The sequence below is a fragment of the Arachis hypogaea genome, chromosome 2 (genome assembly GCF_003086295.3).
Source record: "Arachis hypogaea cultivar Tifrunner chromosome 2, arahy.Tifrunner.gnm2.J5K5, whole genome shotgun sequence".
Classification (NCBI taxonomy): domain Eukaryota; kingdom Viridiplantae; phylum Streptophyta; class Magnoliopsida; order Fabales; family Fabaceae; genus Arachis; species Arachis hypogaea.
The window spans coordinates 89,839,874-89,858,772 of record NC_092037.1 but is presented as its reverse complement, the minus strand read 5'-3'; the positions used below and the strand labels follow the sequence as shown (position 1 = coordinate 89,858,772).

General features: G+C 40.1%; 2 long non-coding RNA genes across 2 annotated transcripts; both read right to left on the bottom strand.

Annotated features, from left to right (window-relative positions):
- Nucleotides 1–4,186: 4,186 nt before the first annotated feature.
- On the bottom strand, nucleotides 4,187–6,366 carry LOC140179900 (uncharacterized). The gene is made up of 4 exons (XR_011873871.1): nucleotides 6,197–6,366; nucleotides 6,051–6,105; nucleotides 5,834–5,962; nucleotides 4,187–4,490 (listed from the first exon to the last, which is right to left on the bottom strand). It is a non-coding gene; the product is annotated as an uncharacterized lncRNA (long non-coding RNA).
- A 5,199-nt stretch (nucleotides 6,367–11,565) lies between these two features.
- Nucleotides 11,566–13,745, bottom strand: LOC140179901 (uncharacterized). The gene is made up of 4 exons (XR_011873876.1): nucleotides 13,576–13,745; nucleotides 13,430–13,484; nucleotides 13,213–13,341; nucleotides 11,566–11,869 (listed from the first exon to the last, which is right to left on the bottom strand). It is a non-coding gene; the product is annotated as an uncharacterized lncRNA (long non-coding RNA).
- Between the last annotated feature and the right edge of the window lie 5,154 nt (nucleotides 13,746–18,899).

The window sequence follows — 18,899 nt, the reverse complement described above, 5'->3', positions numbered from 1 at the left end:
CTCTAGTCGACTGAATCTATGTTTAATAGACCCAGATATAAACAACTGCTATTAGTTGATTAGGGGTTAAACTAAATTAAAATATTTTATGAATAAATTTCATATATAAATCAATTTGAATTGGTTGAGTAATTAGCCAACTCGTTCACTTAAATAAGTGATACGGATTCAAATTTCACCTTATATATGTAATAACACATTAGTCAATAGCAGATTTTTAAATAAAATTCAAATTCATAATAAATTAGTTCTTAACCTATCACACAGCAAATATTATAGACAATAAAAAAAATTTCATATCTAACTTTACACATACATTTTCTCTATGAAAGTTTTCGCATTAATTTTTACTAGCAACCAAAAATGAAATTAAGAATAAAATATAAAACAAAACAAGTCATAAAAAGGCAAACAAGAGTTCAATTCGGTCACTTTTGGATAACAAGCTACATTATGATATGGTACACTTTTAATTAGTGGTTAATGAGAGAATGGAACGTCATTATCTGATAATACTTTAAATTATCATTTGCTCCATCAATGGTCACTTTTGTTTATGGCATGGTTAAGTGGTCAGTGAGAAACTATTTGCTTGGGTGGTTGTGTGTTATCCGTAGCCAGTCACCAATAATATAAAATAATTCATAGTCAAAACTTTCGGAATGGTATATATCCAAAATACAAAGTAGTTGTTTACAATCACAAATGTTAAATTGTTATGCTTCATTTATCAAACATCACTTTGAATTTAAAAATTGTTTGTTCTTTGAACAGCGATCACCCACCACTCGTGACATGACTACTGTGCTAATAATTCAAAAGTAAAGAATGGATTTATTATGATTGAATGATAAATTAACCCAGGCCACCATATCAAATTAAAAAAAAAAAGAAGGGACAAAAATATACCTGAAAGTTCATACGTTGAACAGTAATACACTTGAATTGTTTAATGAGTCACGTGTCCACAGTAATTATACACTCTGGCGGACAGAATCACCATTCCGGCCATCAGCGTGTGGCGTGGTTAGTAAGAGTGGACATGTGGCTTTATTTTATCCTTACTGGCACGTTAAGAGTTAGTGAGCTGGCCATTTAGTGCCAACTCAGATAAAATGTTTTATTTTAATATTTAATTAGGCAAAATTAACCCTAAAACCCTAACACCTTCGTTCTCTTTTATCTTCAGAAGAAAGAAGCTCTGTGTTGAAACCCTAACACCTTAACCAATAACTAAGAACATGGCCTCACTCAAAGAAAAATCAAGCTCTTTATCCCTAAATTGTGGCAGCGCTGTTGGTGGCGGGTCTTCGTTGTTGAGGAACAAGAAGAAGAAGAAGAAGTTTGAGTACAACAACGGCAAGTATTTGCACGGATTTGAAGCTGTGGTACTCAAGTCTGGAACAAAGTGGAATCCGGACAGATTGTTTCTGCGATGTCCTCTGTGGGAGGTAGGTTTCGAAATTTCCTTTCTTCTTGTTACTGGTGTTATCCGTTTGTTTCCTTCTTCACCCCTCCTTGTATTGTTGTGTCTAATCTTCAGAGTGCTGAACATCGTTGTGAGTATTTTGTTTGGCTGGATGAAGTAGAAGGAAAAACAAGAAATGTCTAGGTAGAGGTTGTATCTGAAGAAAGGCCATTGACACAATCATACAAGAAGATGAATGAATTTACAGAGTGTTCCAGCAAGTTGGAAGAAGATGTGCAACTGTTACAGAAGACAGTTAATATGATTAGGGGTGATATAACTTGTATTAAGAATATGGTTATGGGTGTTTGTTTAGGGTTGGGTTTTTGGGCATTGTTGATTTTGATGATATATTCTCAGAAGTGAGGATCCTGTGTAATAACTTTCAAACTTTCAAAGTTGCATTAATTAAATGGAAGAAAAAAAGATCTCCTTTTTCGTGAATCACATTTTGTAAGTGGTGTAACATCAACCATTGACATAAGAAAAAAATGTAAACCTGTGAGAATTAGGTTGAAAACAAGCAATTCATAACCAAGCTAACTCATACAATATCCAACAACATCTTGTAAAATCAGAAGTCTTTGCTTCATTGTAATCACAAAATAGGCAGAGTAGTTACCATAATCATTGAGTTTTCATACAAGCCAGAAATACCTGATTAACAAGCAAAGTCACAATGTATATAACATAACATACCACATACTACTAGATTACAAAAAAAGTTCCCAAGGTTTATGCTGATAAACAAAATAGCCTTCCCCACAAAAAACAAAACATGCACATCAGTCTTCAATAAAGGTTCTATGTCTCTGTTGCAGCTCCTTGCATGGTCCCACCTTCACTTGGGCCAACTTGATCAGTTGCTGCAGCTGGGCCATTGCTTCTTCCAAGAACTCCTCTTGGGACTAGCTTTGATGGTCTTGGGCCCGAATTTGGTTGGTGCCTCAGAGTTGGAGTTGGCATAAACTGTTCAAACCTCTGCCTCATTGCTGGGCTTGCAGCATTCATGGTTTCAGTGGAGACCATAGGTTTAGACTTGGGTCTTGGAACAGTAGCAGCATCATTAGGATTCTGTTGTTGGGATGGTGGTGGCTGTGCAGGGTTATTAGTAGCAGCAACAGCTTCCTCTGCCTCCATAGCTGCAACCTCATCATTCATATCAGCATGCTTTTTTTCACAACTCCTACAATTGTGGCCACTCTACAACATATAAACATGAGAAAATGTAAATATAACAGTATCAGTGATCTCTAAAACCAACTCATAAAACATGATATTCATACCTCTCTACAGTATTTTCAAATGATTGTTCCATATCTCCTTTTAAGCTTATGTGGGTTGGAATTTGGCCGTGCCTCATTTTTCTCCTTTCTTCTCTTTTTTGTTGGTCTTCTAATGGGTGTCTTATAGTGAGGGGGTAGTGGAGGATAGCCTTCAGCTTTATCCCAAAATTCTTTGCTTGGAACGAGGTTGATGTTATGTTGGTATGCTGAGTTATATGCAGCCATTCCCAGCCAGTTATGGATCTGGTCTTCTGGCCTACGACCCCTCAGAGCAAGTGCTGCACAAGCGTGTCTGCAAGGCAAGCCTGTGAGCTGCCAAAATCGACAGGTGCACTTCTGATTTCCCAAGTCAACAGTAACCTTAGTAGGATGCTTCTCAACCTCATAAATTTCTCTATTGTCATCCCCTGCCCATGTGGGAGTCCATTTATTACTTTCTTCCTTCTCTCTCTCAAGCCTGCTAAGTTGTCTTGGTGCAACAGAACCAACATAGCCACTTAGAGATTTTTTGTTCCTCGCCATAACCCTCATGATATGAACTCTGACTTCCTCTATAATGGCTTGTCTCTGTATTTGAGAATCTTACCATTGAAAGTCTCACAGTTGTTGTTAGTGACATTGTCCACCTTAGGCCACTCACTGAAATGTGCCTTTGTCCAAGTTTTTGGGTCAAGTCGATCTAAGTATTTCCAGGCAGCATTGTTGATTCCCTTTAACCTCATCATTGTAGCCTCAAATTCAGTAACAGTGGTGGCTCTACAACATTCCCACACTACTCCTTTCAACTGTTGATTAGCTGTCAACAAGGCAAGTATGTAATCCCTCAACTCAGCATACTGCTCCCTCTCAGAGCCCTCAATATTTTCCCTTGCCTTCTTCATTGCCCTTTGTATTTTTTGTAGTTGATGGTTACATTGAACTCTCTCCTAAATCATGCCTCAGCTTCAGATGTTTTAAAGTCCCTTTGGTCCCTCAACTTCTCCTCCAGCTGTTCAATAACCCACTTTCTATCAGCTGACTTGTTGGTGTGGCTTCTTGCACAAACATATTGGTTAACAAACGTCTTAACTTGAAAACTCTTTGGTTTATTAGACCTGAAACAGTAGATACTCCAAGGACAGTTGGCCTCACAACAAATTGCCTTACACTTCAATGGTTCCACTCGGCTAAACATGATACTCCTTCCAATTTGTATATTGAACTTCCTAACAGCTCTCTTGAATTTGTAACACCCTACCACACTAAGCTTTACGCTTAAGTCGTAAAACAAATGTGGTGTGGTATTACGACCTCTAAAATAAAATGAGTACATATAATAGCAGAAGAATTATAATATGCTAGGAGCCTTGAAGAAAAGGGGAAAATAAAAATCGCACAATAAAGGCGCAACGCTCAAGGAACGAGTTAACTTACGAGCTAAGAAAACCATAACTATCAAACATAAGCTAACATAAGTGGGAATAGAGTGCCAAAGATACAAAATATCAAGCTCCTAACTCAGCCTGCGAAGTCAAGACTGGCCGGAGAATATTTACACATATATACATACGTATCCAAACCCAAAAGTACATATACACAATCCTGCCTCTCCATAAACCTCTAAGAGGATCAAAAAGAATAAGTCATGCGGAGAGAAATCTAAGTACATATATATACATCATAGCATAACAAAATATCCCAGTAACCACTTCGCTTCAAGAGTCCAGACGCCTAACGAGATGCCTCTCGACCTGCATCTGAAAAACAACAACATAGTATGGAATGAGAACCGGAGGTTCTCAGTATGGTAAAGGTGCCACACACATAATATATAAGGTCCTGGGAATGCCAGAGGCAATCCTAGAACACCGACACTCAGATTATAGAGCTTAAAGTATTAAACAGAAGCCATAAAAGGTGGTTCTCTAAAAATATTTAATCCTAACTTAACTTAACCTTAAATCTAAATCCCATACTGCCATTCCTCCATACCTCCAACTCCATCATGCATTTTCACAGACAACTAAATAGACAAAGGCAAACACAAGAAGGTTACAAGTACTGCAGATAACAAATATACATTTAACATGGCAAATACAGATAGGCACACCCAATTAGAGCACAAGCAAGTAATTCAAGTAATATGCATATGATGCATGCCTGTCCTATGGCTGATGAGGCTCATCTGTCGGTTATCCAGCCAACCCGACAAGTCTGAATTGTCCTTAGACGGTCCCCCGACGTGCATCCCCAAGAGTCTATGCATAGATTTTTCTCAAATAATCAATATTGCTCAATGGGGGTAACATTCCCGGGAATTTATATAGTGCCCGGTCACACTTACGTCGTAGGGTCAACAGAGTATCGAGTTTTCAATCACATTTCATTCATCGTCATACATCAATCATATTCAATCCTTATCCTTCATTATCACACCTCCCACTCCGTCTATCAATAGTTCTAATCCAAAACATAATTCATTCTTTTCTAAATGAATCAAACTTAAAACATGCTCATTTTCTTAATAACTCAAAATCAAACCATAACCTTTAAATCTAAATCGTTTTAAATAATCATATAAACAAAATCTCTAATTTTTATAAAATTTCGGTAGCATTTCCTCTAAAACTCGGACTTTGCCACCCTTTTCGGGTCCAAACCTGCATTCTTTTCAATCCAACATTCTCTTCCTCATTATCATAACAATCTCCACAAAAATCTACTTCAGATCAACAATTAAACTCATACAATCTTCAAATCCAATAACCAAAATTCAACTAAGAATCATAGTTCACAATTCCTGGGCTTTTAACACAAAATACCTCAAATCAATAATTCACCGAATCATTAATTAATCAACAAGCACCAAACCAACTATGTTCATCAACAATAACATTCAACTATAACTCGTTCCAAATTAACATAACAACATTCACCATCCAAAATTAATAACTAATTATCCAATAAACTTCAAACAACTATATTCATCGACAAATCACTAAATATTAAACATACACCTGCATTCCAGCTTATCCTATGGTCATCTAGCCTAAGTTTTCACAGAACATTATATATTAAATGCAAGAAACCTAAACCATACCTTAGCCGATTTCCACGTAACGACCAAAGCTATTTATTCAAAACCAAGACAGCCCCTCAAAACTCAACTAATCCGCTTCCTCCAAGTTCCAGTATTCACAATTTCAAGCTCCAATTATTTATTCACAACCTAATACACATTCATAACACATATATATATAATTTAATACTCAAAGCTCAAATTCAATGAAAATAAAATAGAATTATCGTATCCTCACCTTACCCAAGCTTCACATAAGCAAGAGTGAACGTTTCTCTCAAGCTAATTGGATCCTAAAACATCAGAAATCAAAGAAATTCAATATTCCCACTTACAATTCGAAAATTGGGGGAAGATGAAGCTGCGAGTGATTAAACAAGTTACCAATGAAATTGTTCCGGTAGAAATGTAGAGCTCGACGCGGTGAACGCGTGGCCGCAAACGGTGCAGCGATTGGAGCTCGGACGGAGAAGTTACGGGGATCGGGAGTTTACCGTAACCTTATGGAAGCTTTCTCCCCTCCCTGGAATGTTTCACGCTGCTGCATCCAAATGAGGGAGAGAAAGGAGTTCGGCTTCTTTTAATGAGTTGGTCCGGTTGGACCGACAGCCCGGTTCGGGTCCGGTTCAACCGGTTCGATCTGTTCGGTCCAATCTTGGACCGATTTTTTTGAAATTGGTGTCAAAATTCTCGTTTCGATGAGCTCTACCCTATTTTGATATAATATTCACATTTCTAATCCTCCTTATTAAAAACTAATTTATTGACTAATTATCTACTAATTTAACCGGGGTTTACATTCTACCCACCTAATAAAGAATTTTGCCCTCAAAATTCAAATCTAGTTACCTGAAAAGAGATGTAGATAGTCTTTTTGCATATCTGATTTGAGTTCCCATGTGTGTTCTTCAATACCAGCTCGACTCCAAGCTACTTTTACCAATGATACTTCTCTTCCTCGTAATCGTTTAACACTAGTGTCATCAATTCTTACCGGAATTACTGGAAGTGTTAGATCTTCTCTCACTTGGATTGGTTCTGGTTCTAGAATATGACTTGCGTCAGGAGTGTACTTCCTAAGCTGTGATACATGAAATACATCGTGCAAATTCGAAAGGTACGGCGGTAAGGCAATTCTATAAGCCACTGGTCCAATTCTCTTCAGAATCTCAAACGGTCCAATATAACGGGGGTTCAGTTTCTTAGTCTTAATAGCTCTTCCCACTCCAGTGGTTGGTGTAACTTTCAAAAAGACATGTTCTCCTTCTTCAAACTCCAAAGGCTTTCGCCTCTGATCAGCATAGCTCTTCTGGCGGCTTTGGGCTATAAGCATTCGACTACGAATCTTCTTTATCAGTTCAGTTGTTTCAGCTATCATTTCAGGCCCTAATAAACTTCTTTCTCCAGTTTCATACCAACATAGTGGAGACTGACATTTTCTGCCATACAGAGCCTCATATGGAGCCATTCCGATGCTCGCATGATAGCTATTATTATAAGCAAATTCTATTAATGGCATATATCGATCCCAGCTCGTCAGCTGGTCTAAAACACAAGCCCTTAACATATCCTCCAAGGTCTGAATAGTTCTTTCTGACTGACCATCTGTCTGAGGGTGATACGCAGTACTCAAGCTTAACTGAGTCCCAAATGCACGCTGAAAAGCTCCCCAGAACCTTGATCTGAAACGAGGATCTCTATCAGATATGATAGTAGAAGGCACGCCATGCAACCTGACAATCTCTTTAATATACATTCGGGCCAATTCCTCCATTGTGCAACTTATTCGGATAGGAAGAAAGTGAGCTGATTTTGTTAGTCGATCCACAACCACCCAAATAGCGTCACAACCAGATCGGGTTTTAGGCAAACCTATCACAAAATCCATTGCGATACTCTCCCATTTCCATTGTGGAATCTCCAAAGGCTGAAGGGTCCCTGATGGTCTCTGATGCTCAATCTTAACCTTCTGACACGTAAACATTTAGATACATGCAATGCCACATCATTCTTCATACCTGACCACCAGAATATCGCTTTTAGATCCTGATACATTTTAGTGCTCCCTGGGTGAATTGAAAACCCGCTCTTATGAGCTTCCTTCAAGATTCTCTGTCGCAGGTCTCCAATATCTGGCACAATAATCCGGTTCTTGAACCTCCACAAACCATCCTGGCCTTCTGACACTCTCCATTGTTTTCCCTGTTCAACTGCCGGTAATACTTTACGTAACGCTTCACTGTCTTGATGAGCCTTCAGAAGTTCTGATTTAAAATCACTTGAAATCTGCAACTGACTCAAACACAGGATTCCAGATTCTTCTCTAACTCCCAAATTCAAACCTTGGAATGCCTTCAGTAAATCTTCCTCCCGTAGCATCATCCAAGCTGCATATAAAGACTTCCGACTCAAAGCGTCCGCCACAACGTTCGCTTTTCCTGGATGATAATTCAATTCAAAATCATAATCTTTCAGAAGCTCCATCCACCTCCTTTGACGCATATTCAACTCTTTCTGCTCAAAAAGATACTTCAAACTCTTATGGTCTGAGAAAACAAGAAACTTAATACCATAGAGGTAGTGCCTCCAAATCTTTAAAGCAAACACAACAGCAGCAAGTTCTAAATCGTGTGTCGGGTAGTTCATCTCATGCGGCCTTAATTGCCGTGAGGCGTATGCTACAACATTCTGGTGCTGCATCAGGACGCACCCCAAACCTTTCAGAGATGCATCACAATACACTTCAAACGGTTCACTTGGTTCAGGTAATACCAATACAGGTGCAGTAGTCAACCTGTGCTTCAATTCTTGGAAACTCCCTTCACATTCCGGAGTCCAGATAAAAGGCGTATCCTTCCTAGTCAACTTAGTTAAAGGTAAGGCGAGCTGTGAAAATCCCTTAATGAATCTGCGATAATACCCCGCCAAACCTAGGAAACTTCTTATCTCTGTCACTGAAGTTGGTCGCTCCCAATTCATCACTGCTTCCACCTTAGCAGGATCCACAGCTATTCCCTGCTTACTCACCACGTGGCCGAGAAACTTCACTTCACTCTTCCAGAACTCACATTTAGATAACTTAGCATATAACTTCCTATCTCTCAGAATTTGCAGCACAATTCGCAAGTGATCAGCATGCTCCTCTTCAGTCTTAGAATAAACAAGAATGTCATCAATGAAGACAATAACAAACTTGTCCAGATACGGTCGAAAAATTTTGTTCATATAATCCATAAATACTGCCGGGGCATTAGTTAACCCAAAAGACATTACTGTATATTCATAATGACCATAACGCGTCCTGAAAGTAGTCTTCGGAACATCCTCATCTCTAACCCTTATCTGATGATATCCGGATCGCAGATCAATCTTAGAAAACACACCGGCTCCCTGTAACTGATCCATTAGATCATCGATTCTAGGCAACGGATATTTGTTCTTCACAGTGATCTTATTCAACTGCCGATAGTCGACACACAAACGCATACTCCCATCCTTCTTCTTTACTAGTAACACTGGTGCTCCCCACGGAGAAACACTTGGTCGGATGAAATGCTTACCCAACAAATCTTCCAGCTGAGCTTTCAATTCAGCCATTTCTAAAGGTGACATCCTATAAGGAGTAATCGAAATTGGACCGGATCCAGGTACCAACTCGATTGCAAATTCAACCTCTCGGTTAGGTGGAAATTCATTAATATCATCCGAAAACACATCTGGAAATTCACATACAACCGGAATCTGCTCTAAACTCTGATCATCACCTGATACTCCCGCAGTTAATAACATAATACCCTGACATTCAGTTCCAGAACAGGTTACTATCATAGAATTTAAATAGTAACTATTCACCACAACCGGTGCTTCTGACCCTCCCGGCATAAACTGTACTGACTTCTCAGAACAATCAAGCAAAACATGATTCTTGGATAACCAATCCAATCCCAAAATGAGATCAAGACCAGTCATAGGCAAACAAATCAAATCATGCACAAATTCACGCTGTTGTACTCGAAAGGGAACTTGTGGACATCCTATCCTAGTCACCATAGCTTCATGAGTAGCATTATATATTTTCAAATCATAACCTAAAACCACCATTCTCAATCCTAACTCATGGGCCTTTTCAAATGCAATAAATGAATGACTTGCTCCTGAATCAAATAAAGCATTTAAGATTTTACCAGCCATTTCACAATTACCTCTAATCAGTGTCTCAGATCCCTCAGCACCTATGGTAGAAGTGGTGTATACTCTCCCTGGCTGCTGCACCCTACCAGTCTCATACTTCTTCTTCTCAGGGCAATTACTGGCTATATGTCCAGGCTGTCCACAGGAATAGCACACTCCAAGTCCTAGTCTGCACGGAACTCCAGGATGATACTTTCCGCACCTTTGACAATTCAAATCCTGCTGTGGCTGCTTCCCAAATCTTCTTCCCTGATTACCATTGGTATTCAGCCTTCTATAATTACCTTGACCCTGAGTCTGCTGCGGAATAGAATCTCCACGCTTGAAATTCCTACCTCTCGGAGCAAAGTTCCTTCCTGAAGGTCTCTGAAAAGGCACCCTCAAACTTCCTTTCTCTGCTGCCGCCTTCCTCACACAATCCTCAGCCACCCTACTCTTATTCACCAATTCAGAAAACACCCTGATCTCCATTGGGGCAACGAAGCTCAGAATATCACTCCGAAGACCTCCTTCATATTTAATACACTTCCATTCAGCAAAATCTTCAGGCGCACCTTGACAGATACGAGAAAAGCGACACAACTCCTCAAACTTACTAGTATACTCAGCAACAGTCATCTGTCCTTGTTTTAACTGCATTAATTCAAGTTCCTTGGCATTTCTAGCTGAATTAGGAAAGTATTTCTTATAGAACTCTGTCCGGAAAACCTCCCAAGGAATCGCAGCACCATCAGGCTGCAGGATACGTCGTGTTCCCTGCCACCAATACTGAGCTTCACCTTGCAACTGATAAGTTCCAAATTCAACCCATTGCTCTTCAGGAACCTGTTGTGCCTGTAACGCCCTTTCCATAGCCTGAATCCAATTATCTGCGTCAGTGGGATTTGAGGTTCCCCTAAAGGTCGGAGGATGAACTTTCAGAAATGTAGCAAGTGTCATTGGACCGCCCTCATCATTATTGTTCCCATGATTTCCCTGATTTATATGATTACCAAGTGCCTCGGCTGTCGCCTGCATAGCTGCAGCCATATTTCCCAGGGCAGCCATAAAGTCTACTGGATCAGTCCCTATGGGGGCAGGAGTAACGGTGCCTGTCCTACCTCTACCTCGCCCGCGACCGCGTCTGCGAGTTGACATCTGGTCCCTATATACACCAAACAAGTGATATTAAGTTGATCACTCTCAATATCGCAAGTCTAATGCTTTAAGTTCCAAATGCATGCTCACAAACGTTTATGCCATATATATCAATCAGATATCCTAATAGCACATAAACACATATACAGAGAATGCACAGAAGTACAATCAGTCCGTCTTTCAGGCTCTATAGGAACGAACTGCTCTGATACCATAATGTAACACCCTACCACACTAAGCTTTACGCTTAAGTCGTAAAACAAATGTGGTGTGGTATTACGACCTCTAAAATAAAATGAGTACATATAATAGCAGAAGAATTATAATATGCTAGGAGCCTTGAAGAAAAGGGGAAAATAAAAATCGCACAATAAAGGCGCAACGCTCAAGGAACGAGTTAACTTACGAGCTAAGAAAACCATAACTATCAAACATAAGCTAACATAAGTGGGAATAGAGTGCCAAAGATACAAAATATCAAGCTCCTAACTCAGCCTGCGAAGTCAAGACTGGCCGGAGAATATTTACACATATATACATACGTATCCAAACCCAAAAGTACATATACACAATCCTGCCTCTCCATAAACCTCTAAGAGGATCAAAAAGAATAAGTCATGCGGAGAGAAATCTAAGTACATATATATACATCATAGCATAACAAAATATCCCAGTAACCACTTCGCTTCAAGAGTCCAGACGCCTAACGAGATGCCTCTCGACCTGCATCTGAAAAACAACAACATAGTATGGAATGAGAACCGGAGGTTCTCAGTATGGTAAAGGTGCCACACACATAATATATAAGGTCCTGGGAATGCCAGAGGCAATCCTAGAACACCGACACTCAGATTATAGAGCTTAAAGTATTAAACAGAAGCCATAAAAGGTGGTTCTCTAAAAATATTTAATCCTAACTTAACTTAACCTTAAATCTAAATCCCATACTGCCATTCCTCCATACCTCCAACTCCATCATGCATTTTCACAGACAACTAAACAGACAAAGGCAAACACAAGAAGGTTACAAGTACTGCAGATAACAAATATACATTTAACATGGCAAATACAGATAGGCACACCCAATTAGAGCACAAGCAAGTAATTCAAGTAATATGCATATGATGCATGCCTGTCCTATGGCTGATGAGGCTCATCTGTCGGTTATCCAGCCAACCCGACAAGTCTGAATTGTCCTTAGACGGTCCCCCGACGTGCATCCCCAAGAGTCTATGCATAGATTTTTCTCAAATAATCAATATTGCTCAATGGGGGTAACATTCCCGGGAATTTATATAGTGCCCGGTCACACTTACGTCGTAGGGTCAACAGAGTATCGAGTTTTCAATCACATTTCATTCATCGTCATACATCAATCATATTCAATCCTTATCCTTCATTATCACACCTCCCACTCCGTCTATCAATAGTTCTAATCCAAAACATAATTCATTCTTTTCTAAATGAATCAAACTTAAAACATGCTCATTTTCTTAATAACTCAAAATCAAACCATAACCTTTAAATCTAAATCGTTTTAAATAATCATATAAACAAAATCTCTAATCTTTATAAAATTTCGGTAGCATTTCCTCTAAAACTCGGACTTTGCCACCCTTTTCGGGTCCAAACCTGCATTCTTTTCAATCCAACATTCTCTTCCTCATTATCATAACAATCTCCACAAAAATCTACTTCAGATCAACAATTAAACTCATACAATCTTCAAATCCAATAACCAAAATTCAACTAAGAATCATAGTTCACAATTCCTGGGCTTTTAACACAAAATACCTCAAATCAATAATTCACCGAATCATTAATTAATCAACAAGCACCAAACCAACTATGTTCATCAACAATAACATTCAACTATAACTCGTTCCAAATTAACATAACAACATTCACCATCCAAAATTAATAACTAATTATCCAATAAACTTCAAACAACTATATTCATCGACAAATCACTAAATATTAAACATACACCTGCATTCCAGCTTATCCTATGGTCATCTAGCCTAAGTTTTCACAGAACATTATATATTAAATGCAAGAAACCTAAACCATACCTTAGCCGATTTCCACGTAACGACCAAAGCTATTTATTCAAAACCAAGACAGCCCCTCAAAACTCAACTAATCCGCTTCCTCCAAGTTCCAGTATTCACAATTTCAAGCTCCAATTATTTATTCACAACCTAATACACATTCATAACACATATATATATAATTTAATACTCAAAGCTCAAATTCAATGAAAATAAAATAGAATTATCGTATCCTCACCTTACCCAAGCTTCACATAAGCAAGAGTGAACGTTTCTCTCAAGCTAATTGGATCCTAAAACATCAGAAATCAAAGAAATTCAATATTCCCACTTACAATTCGAAAATTGGGGGAAGATGAAGCTGCGAGTGATTAAACAAGTTACCAATGAAATTGTTCCGGTAGAAATGTAGAGCTCGACGCGGTGAACGCGTGGCCGCAAACGGTGCAGCGATTGGAGCTCAGACGGAGAAGTTACGGGGATCGGGAGTTTACCGTAACCTTATGGAAGCTTTCTCCCCTCCCTGGAATGTTTCACGCTGCTGCATCCAAATGAGGGAGAGAAAGGAGTTCGGCTTCTTTTAATGAGTTGGTCCGGTTGGACCGACAGCCCGGTTCGGGTCCGGTTCAACCGGTTCGATCTGTTCGGTCCAATCTTGGACCGATTTTTTTGAAATTGGTGTCAAAATTCTCGTTTCGATGAGCTCTACCCTATTTTGATATAATATTCACATTTCTAATCCTCCTTATTAAAAACTAATTTATTGACTAATTATCTACTAATTTAACCGGGGTTTACAGAATTACTCCATAGTTTTGAATTCCATCCCCAGCTCTAAATGTACTGAGCCAAAAGCAGCATTCGGGTTTCCTTGAGGCCAAACATTGCGCTCTGCCTCATACTCACTATCACAGTCTGACGAATAAGGGCTGTGCAGCTCCTCAGACTCATACTGATGGTAATCTGGATCAGAGTCATCATCATCACTCTCTGATGACTCACTGGTTGCACGAGGGACAAATATTTTTGGAGCTTCACCTATGCCTCCTTGCACAAAGGTCTGTCCACTATGAGCTGGCCTCTTGTAAGAATTTTTTCTGTTTCTTTGTTTTGCTCTTGATTCCTGGGTAGGTACGTCATCTTGTTGAAGGTTGGGTTGTGATTGAGTTCCATGTTCAGAAGTTGTTGGTGGTCTAGATTGAGTGGTTTGGGTTTAGGCCATAGGAGTTGTATATTGGGCTTGGCCCACATGTGGTGTGTGTTAGGCTTGGGCCACATATGCTGGCTTAACTTGGGCTGTGGGTGACATTGTTTTCGGTTTGGGCTGTGGGTGAGATTGTTTTGCTGGTTCAGATTGTGTGGTTTTTTGTTGTCTTTCCCTTGGGTTGGTTCTCTTCATTGAAGATAATGAACTCTGGGATGACTTCTGGCCTAGTGTTGTTGTTAGTTTTCTTGGCCTCAGAATTCTGGCTGGTTTTTTACTCTTTTGTACTCTCTTCTTTATCCTTCCCCCAGGTGATTTCATACTCTCTGCATTTACATTGGCTGGTTCTGTTTCAGGGGTAGGGACCTCTTCCGCATCTACGTCAACCACCTCAACCTCAGTTGGAATGTCTACTGTATGCTCCCAATACACATGTACCACCCTATCATCATTTCTAATTGCATCCTCATACATGTTCACCACATCCCTATCTAGCCTAAGTAGCTTAAGAGCAACACCACCTTCGGCATCAGGCTTTCCCCAGTAAAATTTCTTCCATTGAATATAACCTAAATCCTTGAACAACCCCTCCATGAAAAATAAGTTCAGCGTATCCACATTGACTCTAGGTATTAAGGACACTTGACCACCGCTGTATACTGTAACCCCTTTAGAATTTCTCTCCAACCTCCCCACATGATGATACACAAGTGTGATGTGAGTTGACATCTACGAAGAAAAACAAAACCCTCATAACCACAACTATACCCAGAAAACCCTAACTTTTTCCGGACAGCCACAAACTAGTTACTAAACAAACATCAAATAGCATGTTCGATCATAATAGGTACAATGGGAAGTTCAAAAGATGTTACCTTTAGATCGTCCCTGCCTCCAATGCGTGATCGTCGCTGTCGTCGTATGGGTTGACTTCTTCGAGTACTCCTCCAATGATGAACTGACTCACCACTTCAGAGCAATGCCATTGCTTCTCTGCTAGGGCTATCTAATTCTCTCAACGTGCAAACTATGTTACCACCAACAAAACCTTGAAGTTCATAAAAGAGAACAAAGTGTTTCAGGGTTAATTTTGCCTAATTAAACATTAAAATAAAATATTTTATCTGAGTTGGCACTAAATGGCCAGCTCACTAAGTCTTAACGTGCCAGCAAAGATAAAATAGAGCAACCTGTCTACTCTCACTAACCACGCCACACGCTGATGACCGGAATGGTGATTCTGTCCATCGGAGTGTATAATTACTATGTATGCGTGACTCATTAAACGATGCAAGTGTATTACTGTCCAGCGTATAAACTTTCAGGTGTACTTTTGTCCCTTCTTCCAAAAAAAAAAGAACAAAGAACAATGAGTTTATAAATTTTGTTTCTTGACCATCTTCCTTTTATTTATTCAAGTGATATGAACCCTTAAATTCACCTCTTTTAGATAAGTGTTATATTTTATTTAATTTTTGAGTAAATGTTATCTAAATCTCAAAAAAAGTCATTATATTTTATCTTTTACGTGTAAAAAAAATCAAGTAAAAATTCATCAAGTTTCTTTTGATAAGCATGCATATGTTTAGGTCAGGCAAAAGATGAGAGAGAGAGAGAGAGAGAGAGAGAGAGAGAGAGAGAGAGAGAGAGAGAGAGAGAGAGAGAGAGAGAGAGAGAGAGAGAGAGAGAGAGAGAGAGAGAGAGAGAGAGAGAGAGAGAGAGAGAGAGAGAGAGAGAGAGAGAGAGAGAGAGAGAGAGAGAGAGAGAGAGAGAGAGAGTGGGAAACACATGGAGGGGTAGAACGATAGGTCAGGCAAAAGATCCTCGAGTTTGGAACTGAGAAGAGTATCAACGATTAGAGCATGAGTCATTTTCAATATTTGTGGATAATCTTCCAGAAGACATATCCAAGAGGGAGCTTTTCCACCTTTTTGGTTGGACTGGACGGATAAACGACATATATTTATCAAGAAAACCAAAAAATGGTGGCGTGTACATCTTTGAGTTCATACGATATACCACGAAAGGAGGAGCCTTAAAGGCTATAACAGATATGAATCATTTGCGGTTGAGAGGTAAGATTGTGTTTGTGGGGGAAACTAAATATCGGAGAATGTCCGCTGCCAAGGAAATGAACAACGTGTAACCACGAGGCCAGCAGCCACCAGAAAAAAAAGAGAATCAGAGAAGTTTGGAGGGCCCTACTAAAGATTTAACTAAGGAGAAGACGACACAAGAGCCACACAAGAATGGATGGACGAAGAACGTGGGAGTCGTGGTGGCGAAAGAAAACTTGGTCTGATTGCAGAGAAGTTTAGTAGGTGGAACGACAAAAGCTATTGACTATAGGTCTTTGAAGGAATCGGTTGAGAGAAGCTTTCCTCAAGTTACTCAGGTGAGAGAAATGGGAGCATATAAAGCTCTACTAACCTTTGACAGTGTGCTGAATGCAGAAGAAGCTTACACGTTCAAAATGAATAGTCTGCTACAGTTGTTCCATAGGGTATGGAGATGGGATGAGTCGGAGAAGAGTGAAACTCGAAGGGTTTGGTTGGAATGCTTTGCAGTTCCCCTGCATGCGTGGTCCGTGGATACTTTCAGGATAATAGGAAACCAATGGGGTGAGGTGGTTGGGTACGATGAAGCAACCAAATCATGCCAATCTTTTAGTGTTGGCCGTATACAAATTGACACTTGTGTGCTGGACGTGATAAACGAATGGGTCCATATCACAATTGGCATAAGTGGCTTTGACGTCTTGGTAAAAGAAGTGGGACGTGAAACTTTTGGGGCAAATTGTCATGCAGGAACAGTGATCGATAAAGCGATCAGTTATGGAATACAAAAGAACATATGTGGTGCAGCAGTGATGGGGTCGAATAGCTCAAAAAGTTCAACAATCTGCACAGACCAGGCAGCAGAAGTGATAATGGAGGGACTGCGAGAGAAGGTTGAAGACAAGGATAAATTGGTACTTTCAGAAACAATTTTAAACGAATGGAATTATGATCATTTAAGGCCAAATCAAATGAATATAGTAACGATTCATTCTCATAATCCTCGCATTGATGTATTAGCTGATTTAATGAGATATGAGAGGAGTACTATAGATTCTGAATTAACCATATCATGGAGTTATTGTTGCAAACCAAATGGGCTGACCAAGGAGGCTACAAGGCCTGCTCCACTACTTTCTAACATTGGGCACACGGAAGGAAACCAAGGCAGCTATCACTTATTGGGCCATGAAGACCGAAGAAGTGAGGAAGCCCATCACGATGGAGGAATGGGGATGCATGATGGGCCGGGTTGGAGGTGTCCAGGTCATCCAAAGAGAACCCAGTAGGGAAGATGCGCGGGTGCCCCTTTTGTTGCAGCGCAGGTCGTGCTGTGTGATGCGGAAGGCTTGGGACCCATGCAGCGAACACGGCCAGGAGCAGAAGGCCGCGAGGAGTCGCCGGGGTGGGCAAGGCCGAAGCAGCAGCGTGGAACCCAGGTAGAAGGCTGTGGTGGAGAGTTGCCGATGACGCCGACGAGCCCGTACGGAATGGCTGTGATTTCATTGCTAATTCTGGCACGGCCAACGATGATAGGCTGTGGAAGGTTGGAAGCAGCAGAGCTCAGGTTATGGCTGATAGGGCACAAGGGGCCAACGAGGTAGATGCTGGACCGAATAATGAACACTCTAACAATGATGATTCTGAGGACAATGGTGGAGTCCAGCAGGAGGATGATACAATGCCAGAAACGGAAGCGACTTGCGACCCACTTATACCAGAATCTCAGGAACGAAATGGCTTCAGGGATGATGAGGATAGTGTGGAGGACATAATACTTGCAAATGTTAATGAAGCCGGTGATAATGAGAGTTCAAGACTAAATGTGCAGCTGCTGGAAAACAAAATGGCTTGGGAATTAGCAAAGGAGTCAGGAGCGGAACTATATGATGAAGAAGAGGATATTATGGCAGCTCTTCAACAGCAGAACGAAGAAATTGCTCGAAAAAAAAAAGACTGGCAAAACAGAAGGCAAAAGCTAGACGCAGCAGACCCAAAACACAAAAAAAGGTGTGCAATATTTATTTAAAATGATTATTAGCTCTTGGAATGTTAGGGGATTGAGGGGTGATGGGAAGATGAGGATGGTAAAGGATCTTAAGAGAAAAAATAGATTAAATATGTTAGGCTTGGTGGAGACTAAAAGACAGTCAGTGACTAGGTTTGATGTTTCAAAAATATGGGGGAATTAATGTGTTGGTTGGGAATATGTTGAGTCTACTGGTGGGTCTGGCGGGTTGTTGCTAATGTGGGATGACGGGTTTTTTTACATGAGAAATTGTTATAAAAATGAGAGATGGTTGTATGTTGAAGGAGTCCTACTGCAGAATAACTTTAATTGTGCTTTTATATTGGTTTATGGTGCTCACCTTCGAGACAAGAAGCTCGTTGTGTGGGAGGAGTTGAGTTACATAGCTGGCCTGTGTCAGGTTTCCTGTTGTTTCATA